Source organism: Aythya marila, assembly GCF_965140915.1.
Source record: "Aythya marila genome assembly, chromosome: 4".
In the NCBI taxonomy this organism is placed as follows: Eukaryota; Metazoa; Chordata; class Aves; order Anseriformes; family Anatidae; genus Aythya; species Aythya marila.
This window is the reverse complement of record NC_139045.1, coordinates 15,198,655-15,213,272: the sequence shown is the minus strand read 5'-3', so window position 1 is coordinate 15,213,272 and position 14,618 is coordinate 15,198,655. Positions and strand designations below refer to the sequence as shown.

The window sequence follows — 14,618 nt, the reverse complement described above, 5'->3', positions numbered from 1 at the left end:
AGCTCATGCTCTAAGCTTAGAATTGGAAAAACTTTTCCTTGGGCTTGGGCATGAGGGGGTTGCAGCTTCTTGGAGCCCCAAGACGTGATGTGTGTGTGGATAGCCTTGCACCATGGGTATGAGAATGAGGTGACAGGATCCATGCTAAAAATCTAGCTGATGAGCTGACTGTTCTGGGATCTGTACAAAGAAATGGTGCTGGTTTCTTGTTGGTAATCCGAATCTGGTTTCCATTCTAGCTGCGTCAGTGTGGGTTATATGCAGTGGTGAAAAGGGAAGATTTCAAATTCTTTTCCCCGATCTACTTAAAATATATATATGTAATATGTAAATGTAGGTACCTGTAAAACAGGCAGTATTTTTTTTTAATTAATTGCTTGCCTTCGAATTTAGATTGCTCTCTCTCTTGTGGGTTCCTTTAATGCTTTGGCAATAAATAAGAAGCTTCCAACTGCAGACAAAACCACATTTGGGGTTAAATGCATGTGGTTTTTGATTGTTGGACCTTTCATTTTGGAAAGAGGGCTAAAGAATGTCACTTTCTCTTAGGGTTCGGTCTTGCTTTGCCGTAATGATCCTCGTGACTTCAGTGGTACCAGGTCAGGTTGTCAGTGCATCATCATCTGTCAGCACCTGCAGGAACAGCACAGGCAGAAGGAGAGCTGTGATTCAGGACAGCTCTGAGGAACAAATGTAACTTCAAGTATATATTTAAGCTGGGTTGTTTTCAAGAAGATTTAAATCCATATTTAAAGCTCAGCATCTGTTGAAGTGCTGTGCAGATTGCTGATATAAATAGTTTGCTGAACCGGAGCTGCTCTGTCTACGTGGGGAAACCTAGGAGCAGGCAGATTTCAGGGAGAGCTTTCGGCCGCTCTGCCACGCTGGGATGATGCAAGCAGAACGGCTTTGCCAGATGACTATTTCTGGTATAGGTTCCTGCCGTCCTTTCGCCTTTTCCTTAGTTCACTTTCCAGCAAGGACAGGATTTTAGGACCAAATAAGCATTTGTTTTGTCACAAGAGGGAGAAGCAAAGCATAAAATGGGTCTGAAGCTTGGGCGTTGACTCCCTACCTCCTGCCCACCCCCCTGGCTGACCCCGGATTCATGCGGGCTTACAGAAGTGTGGCTCTGCTGAGGGTTCCCCCCCCAGTTTATTGTAAACTGATGCTGGAAAGATGAGCAGGGCTCTCTCTTCACTGGAAAGTTGCCAACATGCTCTATATAGCTCACCCTCGGGTCTCCCTTTGTAAGTGGAGAAATGGAAAGAGCTTTCTTCTCCCAGCATTACTTTTGAGGAGCATTCTCATTTTCCCTGCTACATTTACGTGTCTGAATGCCTGGTGGTGAGCTGTCACCAAATTAAATGCTAGGGGTCTCTGTAGTTTCTCACTGTTGAATTCTGGGTTGCTAAAAAGGGAACTGCAGTGGCCAGACCCCTGTGGGCTGAGATCTTTCTAGAGTCGGACAAAGTTAGGGCGATGAGCAGCTCCGAGTTCCCCTTGGAAGCAGTGATTCAGTTGCTGACCTTCTCCTGAGTCACAAGTGAGCCAGGCTGCCCACCTGTTGCTCGGAGCTCGTGTGCTCACCGACTCTGACTTATGTGCAAAAACGTACGGCAAGAGTTGGAGGTGGTCACTGCGCCTCCACCAACCCTTTCCTCTAGCACTGCCTCGGGCAGCTCTGTTCATCCTGCTGTAGTGCACGTTCCCTTTGCATTTCATTTTCATTTCAGGTTCCTGGCTATGCCCCTTTTCAACGTGGTAACGTGGATTTTGTCCTAAACCTGTCTGTGCCTGTGGAATATAAAGCATTGCTTGCCCTTATGGGGTGAAGGGGGTACTTAATAATTAGCTGATTAAGAGAAGCAACTTTTCAGAAGTTGTTTATGAAAGGCGTAAGGAAAACTTGAGGAAAACACATTTCAGCAAACTGTCCTCTTTAATTTGTTACGGAGAAGCCAAGTCCTGCGGAGGACTTGAAGGCTAACAGCTTGCAGCTGGTGCAGCCCATGGAAAGTGATGACTTTCGGGACATCCCGTATTTCACAACAGTTGGAGCTGTAGGCTCATAACTGGAACTTGGCAGCGTTTAGGAAGCTCTGTATGTATTCTCTTTCCCTTCATTTTCTGAACATTGATACAACAACCGTTAATTGAAGGGTTGGGGGTTAGTTTTGCCCTGCTGGCAAAGAAAGTGGAGTTATTTTTGCAGGAGAAAGTAGTCTGGTGGATCCATTTTGTCGCGTATTTCCAAAACTGACATTTTGCACCAGAAACAAGCAACTTTATCCTCCCTCCGTGGCTAAATCTGAATGTTTTGGAAGGCAATGCATATCCCTCAAGTGCAGTTGAATGTTATTTGGGGGTTAGCAGAATAGTTGAAGTTTGAATTCTTCACACTCAGAGCTATGGGTTTGTGATGAAACTCTCTTCAGTACTGTCCTGTGACTAATCCCATCATTTTGTAATTTGTTAACAGAATTGTGTAATTTAACAAAAAAAAAAAAAAAAATGAAAATGAGAAGGTATTTCCTTCATCATTCTGCAGGTTATTGCATACTTTTCATGGCTAAGAAACCTATTGATCAAAGTTGCGATGTTTATAGCCATTTTTGCCAAGTAATTTGGCACAGAAATGAGCAGGGCAGTGAAATGGAAGTTGTAATGCTTTGGGGAAGAACCTGTTCATTCCTGTTGTCAAAAGGGAATGTGGCTGCTTTAATCAAATTGAAGGGCTTTGAAGATACAGAGAACTCTCAAAATATGAAGTGATATTAATACGCACGTTTACTGAATTACAGACAAGATTGTTTTCTGGAAAGAAAAGAGGAATTGTGTGTTTAGAGATTTCAGAAATGCTGTGCAGTACTTCTTGTAACAAGTGTGTAAACGCTCCCTTGGTAAATGCTTATATTGGCTCATCATTTTTGTACCCTTGGTGATGATTATTTTACGGCGCCTTTTGGATGATGAGGCTGAGACCAGAAAAGGCATTTGTATTTCTTTTCATCCATTTTCTTTAGATGGAGAAGTACCATATTCGTACTAAGGTCTCTTTGAAATTTGGAGGTTTGGGAAGTTTGTTAACATTTTGGCTGTAGCTTGCTGTCTTCAGCACATTTTAGAAACTGATGAATATTTCGGTTTGCTCCGAGGATTCATCTGGGAATGGAATCTCAGAGGGAGGGCTTTGCAAGTCCTGGGAACTGGGGCTACTTCTGTTCTTGGTTGAGCTGGAGATGAAAGTCTGAGTGACTGCAGCAGTCAGGTCACCTGCCTGCTGACTGCACCCCAGAGCTATGCTCCGTAGCACAATCACTTTCTCTTTTGGTTGAATCACAGTAACGCTTCTGCTTCTCGCTAGCGTTAATGGATGATGCATTGTCGTGACATAAGCTTGTCTACTTGCGAACTATTTATTAGTAAATGCAGCTTTTTAGAAGTGTTTAAAGTTCCTTTGGGTTTTCAAGGGAAGTGATTATTTTTTTTTCAAGTCCCATTCAGTGAGAATAACATTTATAAACTGGTAGGTAGCCACAGGCTTCCTCTTTGATTATCTTCTGTAATTTTACATCTGTTTTGACCGTGGGTCTGCGTGGGTCAGGCTTGTGGTATTTATTGCAAGTGGTTTAACTTACTGCCTGCACTTGTCTGAAGTATTTGGGAGTGCTGGTGACACTGTGTTTTTCTGCAAGCATTTTAACTCAGCGCCTGTAAGAAATGGAACAACTTTTTGCCTGGTCAGCATTCACGTGGACGTCGCGTGTGTAGGAGCTGCAGCTCTTAGTGACTTCTTCTGGCAGGGATGGGTCACCTGGACACTGCTGCCACCGAAGCTTCAGGGTGTGAAAGGAGGAGCCATGGGCACATGTCTTGGGAGAGCTTGAGACCTCTCTGGATGTAGGATCACGTTATGTGGTATATCTGTCTCTGAAAGAACATCCTCATGAGCAAGTTGTGTGAGAAGGGATGCCCTGAGCTGCTGCCTTCAGCTCCATCATAAACTGGGATTCTGTAGGTGTGATCTATGTGCTCTGGACATCAGCATGTGCCTTTGGGGAAAAATCAGAGAAGTAGTGCAGCTCCTGAGGATCTCAAGAGGGAATTCTGGCCTCCCTTGAGTTAGTCCGTGGGAGGAAGGAAGAGGAGACAGCAATTTTGTGGGGGTATCCTCAGCCCCGCCTGTTGGCAAGGTTCATACGGTGATTTAGAAGAGAGCAAGCAGCACTTTGTTTGACAAATGGTATCTTGGAGAAAAAGTCCTAACACCAGTACTTCTGAACTTGGGAAATATCCCAGAAGTAAGCCAGCATGAGTGTTTGTTTGTACGGTTATCTAACAAGGTTATCTGCCTACTTCAGGTTCTGCACTGACAAGTTCCTTATGTCTTAAACGACCATTTAAAACCAGGACATGTCTGTGCCATGGCAAGCAAGGAAAGTGAAATGGCCAATCCTTTCTAGTAAATTGTCTCAGGACCAGACCACACTGACAGTGACTTGTTTGGGGAGCAGCTCTCTCTGTTTCGCTTGGCACACGCAGTCAGAGTGGTCCCAGGTTTTCAAAGACTTCCATTTGTATTTAGCTGTAGGCACGCCAGAATTAATCAGCTTTATATATACACTTCCCAGGCAGTACACTTGCAATTTGTTTTCATGCTGCTCCCGTGAATGGATGTGTTTTTTCATTAAGCTGCTTTCTGCTGTCATGGAGTCATTTGCAGAGCTCCCTGGGATGAGCTCGGACAACACCAGGCTTTCCTGGGGTCCTCCCCAAGTACCTAGGACCATGGCTGATGTAGGAAGCCGTGTTGATACCTACAGCTGGAGAGCTCGGTGGAGCTCATCCAAGTCAAACTGCAGCGGTGCCGTTCTGCGTACTGGTACCGAAAGGGGCACGCCCATTGCAAGCACCCGCAGCCAGGAGAGCACTTGGTGCAGAAGAGAAGGTGCTCTGTTCTTGGAAGCCCAAGGCTTCCGAAACATAAGGTCAGCGCCTAACTTGTTGTACAAACATCCTTCTCCGCTTAAATCCTGTGTGACATTTCTTCGAGTGATGTGGGATTGGTGTCCTTCATTTAGGAAGAACAGATTTTGCATAGCAAGAGGAAGAGTAAACGTTTTGCAAGAAATATTTTGCTTCCTACCAAGGTCACGTATTTTCAGTTATGCAAAGCATGTGCTTAAAATGGGAATCTCCAGTTGAGGATAGCTTTTAAATGCAGTAATCTTAGATCAGAAATCCTTGAGGTTTATTGCTTACAATTTCCTGTCTCTTTGAGTGCTGGGGGGGGGGGAAGGGTGGATAAAAGTGTTATGAAAAAAGTTTTATTTTGTTTTGTTTTTAAATCCAAACCAGGTCCTCTTTTGTTTGAGAACCTGCAGTGAATTGAACTATTCTTCAACATGATGTTGTTTGCAGACATTTTACTTCATCTCAAAATTGAACAGAAAAGCTTGTGTTTGAGAATACAGGTACTTCACAGAGCCGTCCACTTCTCTGTGGCTTGTCGACTGCCACAAGGTTGGGAAACACCTGGAAAATAGCTTCTGCCTTATTTTCTACATGTTCCTTTATTTAATGCATTTGAGGGGTACACATAGCAGAAAGCCCCTGCCTGTTTCTTCTGAAGTTATTTTCCTGTGTGGTAGAGTTGCCCTTAGGGTGTTCAACATCATTAGGATATTGAGAAGTGCACAGCATTCACATGGCTGCCTGTGGGTGGAAGAGGTGCTGGTGTAGTCTAAGTACAGCAGTTAATGCACAGCAGATTGCTGGCAGGTTTATTTCATAATCTTTTTTCTTTTTTTTTTTTTTTCTTCTGAATTTGCTGCTGCATGAAAATCCATTTACTAAAAACTCAGGGGAAGAAAACAGATTGATGTTGATAGATGAGCACATGTGCTGTCCTCAGTTTGACTTCACGTATGCTGCTGCAACACTCATGGTTTTAAAATTCTTTGAACTTGTCTTTTAAAAGCACCTTCTAGAAGGCAGCAGAGGACTTGTATCATTTCCTCAGTGCAGCTCAGTGGAGGCCTTTGCAGGGGACCATGTTCAAGTTCACAGGCGACCCTTTTTCTTAAGGAACTGTTGTACAAAGGTCTGTCAAGTTGTTTGTGGCACCAAGCAGCTCCTCTGCCTCGTACACCCTGTGCTCACTCTGAAATAAATGAAGTCCCCTGACAAGTTCATGTTCCTTCTTCCAAACTTCTTCACCGTAGGTGACATAGCAAGATACGGTGATGGCGGCTCCTGGAAAGGTGATTTAAATGGCATACATTCATGTTGCTCTTAGTTGCAACCCTGGTGAAGTTTGCATAGCACTTTGGATTAGAGGATTGGGGAAATGAGGAAATTCCTCTGCCTGTGCAGGGGCTTGGTTTTACATATAGCTTTAAGCAAGTACTTTGAACTGAAGGGCAGGGGGAGGAGAGGAATTGTATTTCATAGCTTCTGAAAATCAGCTGCATATTTCTGAACATAATTTCCCCATCTCTTTAAAAAAGTTCAATAGGTTTTAAAACCAAGCTTTTTTTTTTTTCTATTAAAAAAAAAAAGGCAAAAAAGTCCCTTCTCTCTGTGTGTATTTGCATACGCAAATCAAACTGTTGAAGTTCTGTACTCTGAAATGCATGAGATGAACGCACGTGTGTCTTGGCATGTGTATTGTGCATTTCAGTGAATTCCCTTCTGCTCTGCAGCCTCACTGCTGCCTCTCGCTTTTGGACTGCTCCCTCCCTTGTTGATTGGGATAACATTTCATTCTTCCCAGAGTCATAGGAACGTGCCTCTTAACTCTGGCTTTTTAAGTCAGTAACTGAAGTAATGTATGACACAGTTCATCAGGGAGCATGGTTTGCCTTAAAAAAAAGAATCCTTGTGTCACAGGGATTTGAATCAGTGAGTAGGAAACTTTCATTTAAATAGTGGATTTTAATCTGGCTATCTACTTTTTATATTTCTTAAAGGAAAGTTGATTTTCAACAAGTGATTTGCTGTTAATGTTCCTTTCATGTTGAATTTATCATTCCATTCTGGAAGCCAAGTCACGCTTCCAAAGATTTTTTTTCAAGCTACAGATATTCAGCGTGTTAATTTTTGTGCAGTAGAAAGTAGCAACTAATGCACTTTTCATTTACTAGAGGCAGAACACAAACACCTAAATTTAGGCCTCTCTGTGTGGGTGTTGACGTACAGTGTGGGCACTTATAAACTCCCGTTATGGCCACTGAAGATGCAGCTAACTTGCACAGTCAAGCCTGGAGAGTGATTCAGCACACCCTGAAGTAGACACCTTCTGGCTGCTCAGACGAATTGCTCCCTCAGCCCTATTGCTTCTGCTGGCTACATCGGCTTTGGCTCTCACAGGAGCCTGCACACTGTGTGGAAAAATGTGACACGTAGATATCAGATGTCCAGTTTGGATTGTTTTGCTGGTGTCTGGCTGGAGGTTCAGAGGAGTACTATTCTATATGATCTTCATCAAATTCTGCATGGATGGAAATTCAAATTCAGTTCAACATATGCTAGGAAGGCCTCGTTTAATTGTATTATTGAACTACCTGATGAGTATTGCTTTTTGTTTTGTTTGTTTGTTTCCAATTAAAATCAAATTAGGAATCAAGGGAAGTGTTATCTGAGTTAGCAAGCTGGTGGAGTTTTCTGTTCTTCTCAGATCCCATCTTCTTACCCTTTCTTTTTTAGCTCAGAACTCAGAAGAAAAATAAAAGCTCTCCTGTTCTGTCACCTCCCATTTAATTTCTTTAATGAGTTGGATAATTCAGAAAATTAAACTGCCAGTAATATTATTTCTGCGCTGAGGAAGGAGATACCCATGTCAGAAATGAGGTGAGCACATTTGCACAGTTTTGGCTGAGATGCCTAGCCTGAGATTCTCACTTGGATTCAGCAATCTGACTTGCCCTAGTCTTTGGAATCACATATTTTCTGTTCTTGGTTCAGCGCTGATTTACAACTCATAATGTTCTTGGTAGATTACAGGAGAGTGCAGGTCTTAATATCAGTTGTTAGTTTTTAAATCAGTTTATTAAGAAGACATTTCAAGGCAAATGTTTTGACAAAACTATGAACAAATTCTGCATCACTGTCTTGAAGAAGTAATGGTTTGGTGCTTTACTTCAGTGACATCTCAAGTGACTTTCCAATCTAGCTGAAGAGTATGTAGTGCTTGGGACGTCAGTGGAGAAACATGTGGCCTCTGTAGCAAAGACCACATATGCTTTGTGGCTGCAGAGGTCTGCCCCTTTCCTTGGATTTGAGAGGAGTTGACTTGGAGCTAACTACTAACTCCAGAAACTCCTCGTAGCTTTCCATGCCTAAGAAGAGATGGTGGCTGGTAGCTCACAGACCAATACTGCTGAGATTCCTCCTGGCACTCCAGGCATTTGTCACTGGGGCGTGCCAGGAGAATTCCTCACATTTCATCCAGTAGAAATGGGATGGAAGTTGTAATCCTTTATTATAAGGATGTGATCTGACTGTGCAGCCATGCAGCCCATGTGCTTGCGCTGTGATGGATCTTCCCATGTAAGAATGGAATAACCTACCCATGTACTTGTGTGTAGTTTGGGTTTTGTTCTTGTTGTTTTTTTAATATAGGTCTTATAAGCATATGAAGTCTTTCATGGTAGAATGTGCACTGTTGTGATTAGCAAATGCTCCGTGAGTGCTGTGTAAAGGAGAAAAAAGCAGTTGCTATCACGAGTAGGGGCCTGGAGAACTTAGGAACTGTCTGCTCGTCATGCAGGTTGGCGATGTGGTAGCAGCTGCTGACAAGAGCTAAGGGAAGGTAACTATTTAAATGTGGAAGTTGGATTGGTAAGATTGAGATCATTGGAAGCTCAAAAATTAGCCTGTAAGCAAATAGATAGGTTTTTAAAGCATGTTCTGTTTAGGCAAGTTAAAATGAATGTGTGGAGTTGTCATCTGTACAAAACCATGACTGTGATGAATGCTGTGACTGGGATCTGAATGAACTGACAGTTTGATTGTGTTTTGTATGAGGGATCGTCACCTGCAGTTAAAAACAGCAGCCAGTTTGCTTCCTTTAATCTGTGTTTATGTACCAACAGCGTAATTACTGCAGAAAAGGGCCAAATCTTATTACTCTTCCTGCAAGAGACAGTTGACAACTTAGTTATCCTCACTGTAAAAGCAGTGGGTGCTGACATGTGGTGCGGGATCCTTGGATGCTGCAATTTTTGGCTCGTACTTGATGCAGCAGAACGAGGAGAAGCAGCAGCCCAGGTGCCTGCACAGCACGCTCCTGGCAGAGGAAGCACACGTGGTGTTACGTGATCCAGGGGTGCTGCCTGAGCCCCTGTCACCATGTGCAGGCAGGGTCTCTATTAATAGAGCGAAGATCCAGGTGATTCCTGGCGTTACGTGAGTGCTGGCTCTGGAGATTATGGGGCAGGCTCTGTGGTTTCAGGCAGTCAGTCTGATGGGACGTGTGTTTGCAAGAGAAGTAGAACCTCAGCTACGACAATTTTGAGATTGTCTTTAAGCTAAAAAGACACATTAACATGGAGACATACTATGATGAAGAGAGTTTGGGTTTTATGTGCAAGCTAATTAAACTAATTTCTGAGTAGCACAGAGCTTATGTGCGTATTTGGTGCGTAGTTGCCACTTCTCAGTATTTTGTTAAACTCCTGGTGTGGGGGCTTGGGGATTAGCTGATATTAGTCAGGCACATGAGACATAAACCCAGCACATCAGAACTTGTTTCCCATGGAGGTCAGTAGTGCATGCTGCCAGTACTGTTAGGTGTAGCATATTGTAACTGGGGGGTCAATCACTGCATCAGTTGTCACCCAGGCTTCACTTTTGGAGGTGCTATAATGGCAAAAAGATGTCCAGTGGAAAGGTTTTAAGAAGGAGGTCTGTGTTTAAGCATTTCTTTCTGATAAGGCTGTATCACAGCTGTAGGGTAGAAAAAAAAAAAAAAAAAAAAAAAGGATGCTGTCAGCTGTGTTGACTCTAAAAGTCATTAATGGCAACTTCTTAGAAAATTCTGTGATAAGTTCACTGAGGCTGTGATTTGCATTGTAGAAGTTTCAAGGCAGTGTAAGAAAAAAAATAATAAAGTGCATTATTTGCAGTTTCCCTCCCCATAAGTTACATGATGCATGGTTTCAGAATTGTAAAGCAAGTAACAGAAGCAGTTATTCAGTGAAGAAATTAGTGCACAGAGGATGAAGCATGAATGCTACATGCAGTTATCAATAGGTAGGTCTGTACTGCTCAGTATCCACAGTCATTACCATCATTTCCAAAGGGCTGCAGTAACAAAAAGAAGGTTCTGATTTTGGTTACGGCTTTGTTCATTGTTAATTTTCATTAGCTTGTTAGGCTGTATTGCTATTTCCAGCTGTTGTGGTCTTTACTGTATGATCAAACTATTTCAGCAGCTGTGCTTCCAAATGAATGAGCATTAGATTCCTCTTCATTTCTAATTTCCATAAAATAGCGTCTTCTGTTTCATATGATCCTCTCTACTTGCATCCAAGTAGAGGGGAAACAGGGAAACCTTGAACTTGGAGAACTTGTGGGACCTTTAAGGATAAACTGAGCAGGAACATTAACTTGTTCAACAGCAAAGGCAGTCTGAATATTGAGGCATCTGGTTAGATTGTTGCCTTTGGGTAGTAGGTTACTCTCATCTTTGCCACCTATACACTAAACATAACATCCAAACAGTTTCTCAGCTCTTTTATTTTAGTTATATGATAGCACATAGTTAAAAACGAGAACTGAGGGTCCCGGCTATTTTTAATTACTTGTATCTTTGCCAAAATATAATAATTAGGACTTAAATTTTCCATTTTAGGTATCTACCTCAAGTTCACATTTCTTCTTGGGAGCAGGAGGAGGAAGGAAAGCAGAGAGAAATTTTTGTTTAAAATTCTGGAAAAGGTTTCAGAGAACCTAACAGAAAGAAGTTTCCAGCAATCTTCTACTCTGGAAACTAGATCACACCTGTTTCACATCAGATGCTTGAAATTAATACCAGGTGGCTCTGTCTGCTAGGCAATGTCCCAGGTGAAAATTTGTCCAAATTAACCAAAGCTACAACCTTTTGGAAGTCTGTTTGCACATGTGCAGTAGAAAGACATTTGAATTTAGTAGCTGTTGCCTCTGAGGTCTTTTGATCTTCCCTGGGAATGATTCAGCCCATGTCCTAAATACTGACCCATGTTATGGGGAAAAAAAATCTTTGCAGTGAGAAGCAAATGTTGGAAGTGGTGGAATTCCCTGCCCTGGAAGTGGTTTGGGACCAAGCCTGAAGGAGCCTTGGGTAGGCTATTCTATTTGAAGGACCTGCTTTCAACACCAGGTTAGATGATAATTTCCAGAGGCTTCTTCCAGGTCTGAGTTGTCTAAAATTCTGTGGTCTGTAGGTAAAAATTGGTGAGGAGGGCGAAGGGGGGAGGATTTTGCTCCAGTGATTCATGACAGAAGCACTATTGTTCCAAGCAATGAAAGGTGTTTCCTTGTTATACAATGTCTGCTATGGCTGTGGCATTTTTTTATTATTATTATTTGTTTCCCCAGAGGCCTTAGCCTCTGAATTGTATTATAGGATGTTTTTTGTGAAATATATTTTTTACCCCTTAGTTTTGTGTTGTCTTCTTGTAGTTGGATTCGGAGGCATAAATGTCTAGTTTCTGGGTGTCTGCTTTGTCACAGTGTGTGTGTGTATTTTTCATTCAGAACTTGTTTTAATTTTTACAAAGGAAAGTCCAGAAAGATAGGCTACATGTCCTATTCCTTGAAAATATTGTGCAATTGTATCTCTGACAGCAGTTTTTCAAGGTGTGAAAGGAAGGATTTTCAAATGCTTGGCTTTATCTCTTTGAAATATGCTGTGATTTCAACGGGGAGGCAGAAATTGCCCCAAACTGTCAGCTTCTCAAAAATCTTACCTGTGGTCTGTTTTTAAACACGAATTCTGTTTGTACACAAAAGCTCTTTGGCCACTGTAACTAAAATCAGGTTTGCAAGTAGTGGGTGATAAATTCAAGTTACTGGAACAAAGGTAAGTAAGCTTTTGGATCGGCAAGTAGTCCCACACGTCTTAGCTCCTAACAGTTTGCTAACTGAGGAGCTGTTCTGGGTAGGGGCAGTGTGTGGTCTGATCCACTTCCCTTCCCCTGACACTGGTTGCTGCCAAATGGCTTGGATTTTCCCAGCCTGAATAATTCAGTTGCTTGAAAACTGGTGTGCCTGCTACCGAAGCATCGCCCTCATTGTGGGGAGCAAACTGGTCCTACAAATATAACATATCCTACGCACTGGAGGCATCAACAGAAACTTGGATAAAGCATTTCAGAGAGCTTTTGGCTTACTAGCAGCACCATTTTGGTTTAAAAAAATAAATTAAAACAAAACAAAACACATCTCTAGCTGAAATAGCTCATTTCTGGAGTTCTACTTGAGAAAAAGGCTTTGGGAAGCCTTCAAAAGCCCTCATCTTTGAAGGTGAACTGTATTGTACAGTACTTTGCTGTTGATGGTGAGAATTCCACAGTGAAATGTGACCCTAAAAGAACCCGAAGTTTTCCATAACAGAGCACACTGGCCTTTCCAAAGGGACTCCGCAGGAACAGGAGGTTGAGCAGCTCAAGACCACAGGTTGGCAGAGGGAAAAGCTGACAGCTCCAGAATAACAATGGTAAACAGCACATTGCTCAGACTGTTAATACTTCTGGCTGCAAGAGATTATTCAGTGGGAATAATTCTGCAAGCATAACTTTGGCTACTTTTATTGCCATCCAGTTGAAAAGTTTGCCCAGAGCCTCCTTAGCTTACCTTGAGCAGCGTTGTGCTTTTGCTGAAGTTAACATGTTGGTGGATCATAGATCCGGGATAAATGGCTGGCTGGGTAGTTCAGCATGTCTTTGGCCGTAATGGTGTTTTCCTCACCGTCATCAAAGTAATCATCTGTTGTTAATCCCCCAAATTTGAACCTGTGACTTCCCAGGGACCCGAAGCCTTGCGTTGATTTTGATTTGCAGCCCTATTACAGACAAATTAATGTACATGAGTGACAGCATGCCAGAGAGAGACGAGAAGAAAATGAGTAATTAACATATATTGAGTATTACTGATTGCTTTTATGATTATCTGGATTTTGAGGTATTAGCTGGAAAAATAACTCCTAATCCCTTATTAAAGATAAAAGGCAAGTCATTAAAAGTAGAAGGTTGTTTTCAGTCCTGAGAAGCCCTGGAAATATGTCTTGGCTCCAGCAGCAAACTAACCTTAAAAGCCTGTAATTCCAAGTTACTCAGCTTAGTTGTTCTCCCCAGCAAGGGAATTTCTGAAGTTTCCCATGTGCCGGGAGGCGGAGGGGGCTGCGAGACAAAGCGACCCTTGTCATACCAACCGGGCGCTTGGCGCTGGGACAGGAGCCTTTGAATATCTGTATTAGCTGAGCCCTGCCCAGCTGCTGGGCCGTGAACTTTCAGCAGCACAAGCTGAGGTCACTTAACCGCGCAGCGCGTCTCGAGCGGGAGCTGCTGGGTGGTTTTTACCTCGGGCTGATCCCGCTCCGTGTTTCCAGCAGTGACACATCTCCTGTGAGAAGCTCCCAGCACACCTCCGCTCTTTCCCTTTCTCTGTTCCCGACAGCAGTGCCCACCAGCTGGGTGGTTTTACGGCTGGGTGCTAAACTCAATCCGCAGAACGGGCCGGTCTGAATGCAAACCACAAATCCCAGCAGGGAAGGGGCAACGAGTGGCTGAAGCGCTGGGAGCAAGGAAGCGTTAAATCTCACGGAAGGGAAACGTTGCCATGTTATTTTTCTTAAACCCACCCTGTGCGTGTGCCTGCTCCCGGGGTTAGAAGGAAAGCAGCAGCACCCCTTGCTGATTTATAATAATTAATGATTTGGAGAAACTTGCCACACACCAAGTGTTGCTGTGTAATCCAGTCCTTTTTAAAAAAACAAACTAGGTTTCTTATTTCTGGATAATGAAATTTGAGCGACAGGAAAGCTACAGGGTTTTTAACTTCAATTCCCCTATTTTATTAGCTTGATGTTTCAACGCATCTTGTTTACATACTTCTAATTTCAAAAAGCTATTGAAAATGCAGTGGGACACATTAAAAAGAAATGAAAATAACATGAAACAACTTTAAGGAGATCAATGGATGTAAAGCAGTTTACATTTGAGGAAATGTTTGTCAACCAAACTGTTTTGGTAGAATAAGTTTGCTAGCACCTGGCTTTATTTTTCTTTTGTTTTTTCTTTTTTTTCTTTTTTCTTTAAGTCCTGAATTCCAACTGTGCTGCTGGGCACCCAGTGCTTTTGCAGAGGAGGCCACTTTCTTGTACTTGAGGGTGGATTGAGAAGGTACAGGTGGAGTTTGATGCCATGTTTAGGTGGTCAAGCTCTGTTCCCTGAGTGCAGAGAGAGCAGGTGACAGGCTTCTGGCAGCCGTAGCCACTTGGGGCTAGAAACTCTTTCTGGGGGGACTGTGTAAAGTCCCCCCTGATGTCTGGGCGTGTGCAGGTTGGTTGGTTACAGGGTGCAGATCATATAAAAGTCTTCCAAGACCCCTTTCTGCACCCCCTGCTGCTCTTG

The 14,618-nt window shown here is 42.9% G+C and overlaps 1 long non-coding RNA gene across 1 annotated transcript; it reads right to left on the bottom strand.

The window, feature by feature from the left end:
* Positions 1 to 7,880: 7,880 nt before the first annotated feature.
* On the bottom strand, positions 7,881 to 13,702 carry LOC309877771. The gene is made up of 3 exons (XR_014317430.1): positions 13,566 to 13,702; positions 12,841 to 13,048; positions 7,881 to 9,951 (listed from the first exon to the last, which is right to left on the bottom strand). It is a non-coding gene; the product is annotated as an uncharacterized lncRNA (long non-coding RNA).
* Positions 13,703 to 14,618: the final 916 nt, after the last annotated feature.